This window comes from Silene latifolia, chromosome 11 (genome assembly GCF_048544455.1).
Source record: "Silene latifolia isolate original U9 population chromosome 11, ASM4854445v1, whole genome shotgun sequence".
Classification (NCBI taxonomy): Eukaryota; Viridiplantae; Streptophyta; class Magnoliopsida; order Caryophyllales; family Caryophyllaceae; genus Silene; species Silene latifolia.
The window spans coordinates 39,594,560-39,600,984 of NC_133536.1; the positions used below are offsets into that span (position 1 = coordinate 39,594,560).

At 36.0% G+C, this 6,425-nt stretch overlaps 1 long non-coding RNA gene across 1 annotated transcript; it reads left to right on the plus strand.

Moving 5' to 3' along the window:
• The first annotated feature begins 681 nt into the window (after window positions 1-681).
• Window positions 682-3,135, plus strand: LOC141614802 (uncharacterized). The gene is made up of 3 exons (XR_012529379.1): window positions 682-839; window positions 937-1,046; window positions 2,819-3,135. It is a non-coding gene; the product is annotated as an uncharacterized LOC141614802 (long non-coding RNA).
• Window positions 3,136-6,425: the final 3,290 nt, after the last annotated feature.

The following is a 6,425-nucleotide window of genomic DNA, read 5'->3' on the forward strand; positions in this document are numbered from 1 at the left end:
AATGTTGAATCTCGTTGTTGGTGACGTCCCAATAATGGGTTTTCTCATTTATTGGTGTAGAAATATTTTTATATCTTGATATGAATATGGATGTTCTTGTCTGATCAACAAGAGTATCACCGTTTCATTGAAAAGATACCTATATTTTCTTATAACTATAATTTCTCCTTCTAAGTTTCGAGGGCGAAACTTTTTAAAAGGAGGGGTGATTGTAACGCCCCGTAAATTTCGGACCGTTAATATATTTCGAAAATAATTAATTAATCAAGTAAAATTTGACATTAATGTATTTAAAGTAAAAATAATTCAAAGAAATATAATTTTATTATATTTTGAAGAAATGTATTTATTTTGATAGTTTTGAAATGTTTAAAAATAGTTTAAACCGTGTAAAACTTTTTATTTCGAAATAAAGGCGTATCGGGGGGTAAGTGACAATTCTTTTGAACGTTGGGTAAACGAAATTGGAAATGGGTCGTATGAATACTCAATTTTATTGTAATCTCGTGTTTAAGAACTTTGGTCTTGACGGAATTTGCGTTTGACCTACGGTTTTAATTATTATCGAAACGGGTCAAACCCGACTCGTAAAAATCCCGACTAAAAATCCCGCTCTTCTCCTTTCCTCTTCCCTTTCCCACGGACCAGCCCCCTTCCCCTTTTCTTTTCTTTTTTTTTTTTTCTGATTTGGTCTTTCCTTCATCTTCCTCAACTCTTCCTTTTACCAAAACACCATTTTACTTCAATTTCAAGCCAAAATCGTCATAAATTCTTCGTTTCTTAGCGGTTTTTCACGAAATTTACCTTTCCGGAATCCCCTCGCCGAGATCTACAACTTAGTATGTTCTAATTTCAGTTTTCATTAAGTTGTTTTAAGACCAATTTTCGGAAATTCGGTTTTATGTGCTTATTATTGTGTTTTAATTGTTTATTTAGGTGAAGGATTGGAAGACGAGTTTGGGGACTCGTATATTATTGAAGATAGCGGATAGTTGCTAGTTAGGGTTTGGGTTTGAGGTGCTAATTGCTCTTTTTTCTAGCTTAAGGTAACATATTTCGAGTTACTCGACGAATTATCGTCACATGTTTTTGATTTTTGTGTGTTTGGTGAATTTTTGTTTGAGTAGTAGTTTCACATGATAAATTTGTTGCATTCATGCTTAAACTATGCTTAAATTATGCCTTTTGTTAGTTTAAATTAACAAAGTTGAATTGGGAACGATTAATTAATGTTCAGACGGTCTTTTACTAAATAAAAATGGAGAAAAATGGTGGTGTAGGGGGACGGGCAGCAGGCCGGCAGGCCCGTGGCAGGCCCACGGCTAGCCCATGGTTGGCCCGGGTCGGTCCGTTGCTTGTTTCGCGGTTTTCCATGCAAAATTTGTCATTTAAGGGTTATTAATGACATAGTTAGTATGAGTACACTTTAGGAATTGAATCATATAAGTAATAAAAATTATGTTAATGGTAAAACTATGCTTATATTAATAGTTATCACATGTTAGGATAGTTTACAAAATGAATTTGTAATTAATAGGCTCAAAATGAATTTTATAGCGATAAATTGTAATGTTTTGTTGATTGTGCCGAAAACTGAGCCTTAGTCCCTTTGACTGATGCGATGTCAGTTAATTGGGTGATTGGTCACCATAATTTGACCCGCACTGCCGCAGGTCAGGGGTTACGGGTAAAAATTCGGTTGAATGAATTAGATAATCGGCCTTTTTCTTGTTTTAGGCCATTTATTATATCTCTATTTCACATGTGTAGTTAGTTGAATTTAGATAGCTTCTTATTTAGTTAGTTGAATTTAAATAGCTTCTTATTTTGTAGTAATGGCCCTAGATTGCCCTAAAGCCTTTAATATTGTTAAAATTGCTAGAATTGGAAGTTAGTATTGAATTCTTATTGAGGACACTGTTGGATTTGTATGCTGAATAGACAATTATATAGCCTTTCACATGATAGAATGTTAGAATTTATGTTGGTAAGTAGGACTTTTTGCCCTCTTGAGGTTAAGTGGGTGTCTTACTTGACTTGTGTGGTGAGTCTTGTGTGGTGTGGGCTAAAGTATTCAAGCTGGGACTAGCTGGGACTAGGTCCTAGGTGAGTACTTCGGCCTTCATCATAGATAGGTCTCTATAGTCTTTGACGAGTATATGTTCACTGCTTGATAGCCTTTGTGTTCCTGACTAGTGGATGTTTATCCAAGTTGGGGCATGACCTCAGTTACTTATTTTGATAGTAAGTGGTCAGCTTAAGTACTAGCCAACCCTTCGGTGGTGTCCTTAGGGTACTCACTTCACTTTGTTTTAAAAAAAAAGTTGTGGGTCTTGGGTGCGGTGGTGTGTATCCGCATGTCTAGGTCTGCCTTGATTTTAGGCTAGGGTTGTGTTGTGTCTTGGCCATGTTTTATTAATATTAACCGCTGAGCCAAGATACCGGTTCGATTACCTTCCCTACCTCGTGGTATAGACTCGAGTTACAAAGTGACTATTGACGGTGCTAAGAACTTATGCCTGTCTCTGATATATTGTCCTTTCTTGTATGGTGATTTTATGAACTCGTAATAGGTGAGATGTAAGCGGTTCTGATTGATAAAGTTTGGATTACTATTTGTTATATGATTCACATGATAGTTTAGTTTGGTCAGTTTAGGGGTCATTTGTTAGAATACATGATAAGTAAATGGTTTATCAAATTGTTTACATGTTACATTACATGTTACATTAATTTTGACGATTCGTAGGTCGGGAGGACTCGAAGTTACTCCCCACCGAATTGTGGCTTTCGTGTTTGTATAAAATGCGATTGACAGGTTGTTGATGCTTTGTTGGGGGTCACAGACGAGCTAGTGAGCAAGGAACCTTGGACCTAGTTTGGTTTTCTTTTGTAGAAACCTTTTATCTTTTGGTTATGTATATAACCTTTTAACTTTTGGTTTGTATATAATTTGAAAGGACATATGTCTCCCTTTTCCATTTTGGGTTTGTATCATTCTACTTTCTTATTTAGCTATGGCATGTAAAGTAGTTCATCAGCTTTTGCAGGGTCTTGGCACCCGCTTCTGGGATTGTTGGACTTCTTGAGTTGGATTGGTTGTGAATGGTTTAGTTAGAAAATTTTTGAAATTGCAGGTTTTTGACTAGTTGAACCATTTACAAAGCGATGAGATCGTGGAAGGAGAACAGTGCGGCGGATGAATCTTCGTCTTGGGAGCTGACTGTTTTTAATATCACCATGTTTTGTGTTGTTTTCTCTGTTTTAGTGATTATGTTCTTTGGGTTTTGTTGTTTTATTGGCTTTTATATCTCGTTTGAGACTCTACTCGCTGTAAGTCTCTGGGTTTATCCCATTCTATTAATAAAAAAAAATATTGAGATAAAACGGTGTTGAGGTCTATTTTCACGTTTGTAATTCATGCATATATTGACATATGATCAATACATTTACATATTGAATGTGTTGTGCGGAAGCGTGAATACCTCGTGTTGGGCCTCTGCTCCACTGGTGTCCACTTTCTATGATAATACGATATTGTCCGTTTTGGGCCAAGCTCTCACAAATTTATTCTTGGGCTCTTTTTCAAAAGGCCATATGGATTAAATTTTCAATAATACGGAATACTATATGGTAATTACGTAAGTAACTAGTTGTTGTGATTCGTACCGATGATTTAACAATACATTCATCAAATATGACCATTGCATGCAGAAATGATAAATCGAGACGATCAAACGGAAATCAACCTTCGAAGAGTAAGCAATAAAGAGACATAACATGTAAAATTAGATGGGTGAAAGAGAGGGAGAAGCTAGAATTGATATTAATGGAGTATGGAGTGGTGGATATTCAAAGAAAATGCAAAAGTCGTTTTGAAGGAGTCGTCGTCAAATAATAGTCGTGTATTCGACGTGACATTCATACATACAAATGAATCAACACAAATTCTTGTTTGTGACGACACATATCCGTCACTCTTGAGTGACGGATACCATTTTACCTCACAAAGTACCCACTTTTTCTCTCTCTGCAACACTATTCATGTGGTCCCCTTTCTCCATTAACCCATTTTGTTACCATTTTATCTCACAAAATATCCGTCACAAATGGTAACACGTCACAAGGGAGACCAATTGATGAATCAAATAGTTTCTTCCAAGTCGTCTACCGTCGGCTGCTACAACGTTTGCTAGCTGGCCTTATTGCTCACTCTAACATGCATACAACTGCTTAGCATGTACTCTAATTACCTCGAAAACGACCTTTTAGCTCCAAAGTCTCCATCACCAAACCAAATCAACGTTTGTGAGAAGTTGCTTTACCTATATAAACATGCATGGTACATGAGTTCTCAAAATAACCACAGTTATTATAATTGATACGGAGTAGTATTAAGTAATTAAGACTTACTTGGGTTTAATTTTGCTCTGGATTAATGTATAATTTCAAAACGAAGGTAAAATCGTACAAGAATACATAGCTAAAGTTTATGTCTTATAAAGTTTCTTTACTTTGCCATTGATGTTAACTGTTGTAGAATATCAAACTATGGACTACTAAAGGTTGTGTTAGTGTAAAAGATTGGTGACGCACCATTTGAACCTCGTTCAATATTGCAATTTGCAATTCTACAATCCTCTATTTATTCTTCGATTTATTATTGGTAAATAGACTCCATGGTAGACAAATCCGTAATTTTTAGACTGGGTAGAAAATTGAAATCCTTGAGAATTTGAACGGAATTTTTGTCAAAAAAAAACTTTTAAAACACGTTCCTTCTTATTTGTATCGTGTTACATAGACAACTTAATTCTTAATTTGTTTTTATCTGGTACTGTATATGTGTACAACCACACTGAAATACATCCTTCCCATAAAACCCGTCAACGATAAATAATAAAGCAACTTATCAATATCGGAAATCATACCATTTAAATTATAAACCAAATTATCTAGTCATTCACTTTAAACTTGTACAAATGGTAGGTACAAGGTAGGTTAGACAATTCAACTTTACTCAAAGAAATTATAATAATAGAAACAAAACAAATCGAAAAACACCAGACTTCCACAACTCCACTTTGAACAATAATAATAATATGGGTTTGTTACTAATCGTTATCATCGTATCGTATGTATAAAAGTCATTTCAAAATCAACAATAGCTCGTGGCATTTGATTCTTCCTATTGTTGTTCTCTTATTTTGTTTACACAAATTCTTAGTGAAGACGGACATTATCCGTCACAAGTTAAAGACGGATATTGCCCCTCTCATAATATGTAAGTGACACTATCTATAGGGTGCGCCATTTCCCTTCCACTTGCCTTATTGTGAGAGGGACAGTATCCGTCTTCAACTGACGGAGAGTGTCCGTCACAAGCAAGATTTATTGGTTTGTTTATTGGTCGTACTCTTCAATATTACCTGCGTATTCGTGTTGGACGCTCGACGACACTCGGACTTGGGTGTAGGACACTTGGACACTTATTCGTTTTAGACCAAAAACATGTTTTTTTTTCATAATAATAGGAATATTTATAATAGTTGGGCCTCAACCACCAGCTTCAGGTTTTGGTTGAGTTAGTTCATCTATCATGGTATCAGAGCCAGTGTGACCGAAGATCACGGGTTCAAATCCTGGCAACCTCAAAACTCCTCAAAAACTCGAAATGGAATTTCAAAGACACTGCGGGGGGAGTGCAGACAACCAACCACTCTTCAAGCCCAATGGGCATTTGAGTGAGGGAGCGTAATAGGAATATTTATAATAGTTGGGCCTCAACCATCACCTTAAGGTTTTGGTTGAGTTGGTTCATCTATCACATAAAATAGCCGAATTCAATATTTACACACCCACCCATATCAGATACTTGTAACCGAGTCAGAGCAACATAGGGTTTATTTGGACTGTTAGTATAGGCTGCTGCTTCTAATTTTTATTATTCGGACAAAATAAAGGGCTGCAAAACTATTCTGGAATTAGAATTAGAATAAAAACGGTGTCGTAGCCCAGATTGGTGGCGCAATTAACGCGCCAATTTATTCCCCCGCTAAGTATCTCAATTTTTGAAATTGTTTTCTCACTTTTTATTTCTTGATTTGATTGCTTTTGCTTTTCTAGTACTAAATTCTTCTACTTAGAGAAAGTAATCATGGCAAATTGGCAATATTATGGAGTGTAAAGCATACTAAATCTTGATTATCCTAATGGTAATAATGGTACAATTGGTCTCTCTTGTGACGAGTTACCATTTGTGACGGATATTTTGTGAGATAAAATGGTAACAAAATGGGTTAGTGGAGAAAGGGGACCACATGAATAGTGTTGCAGAGAGAGAAAAAGTGGGTACATTGTGAGGTAAAATGGTATCCGTCTTCAGCTTGTGACGGATATGTCATGTCTTCAATGAGAATTGTTGA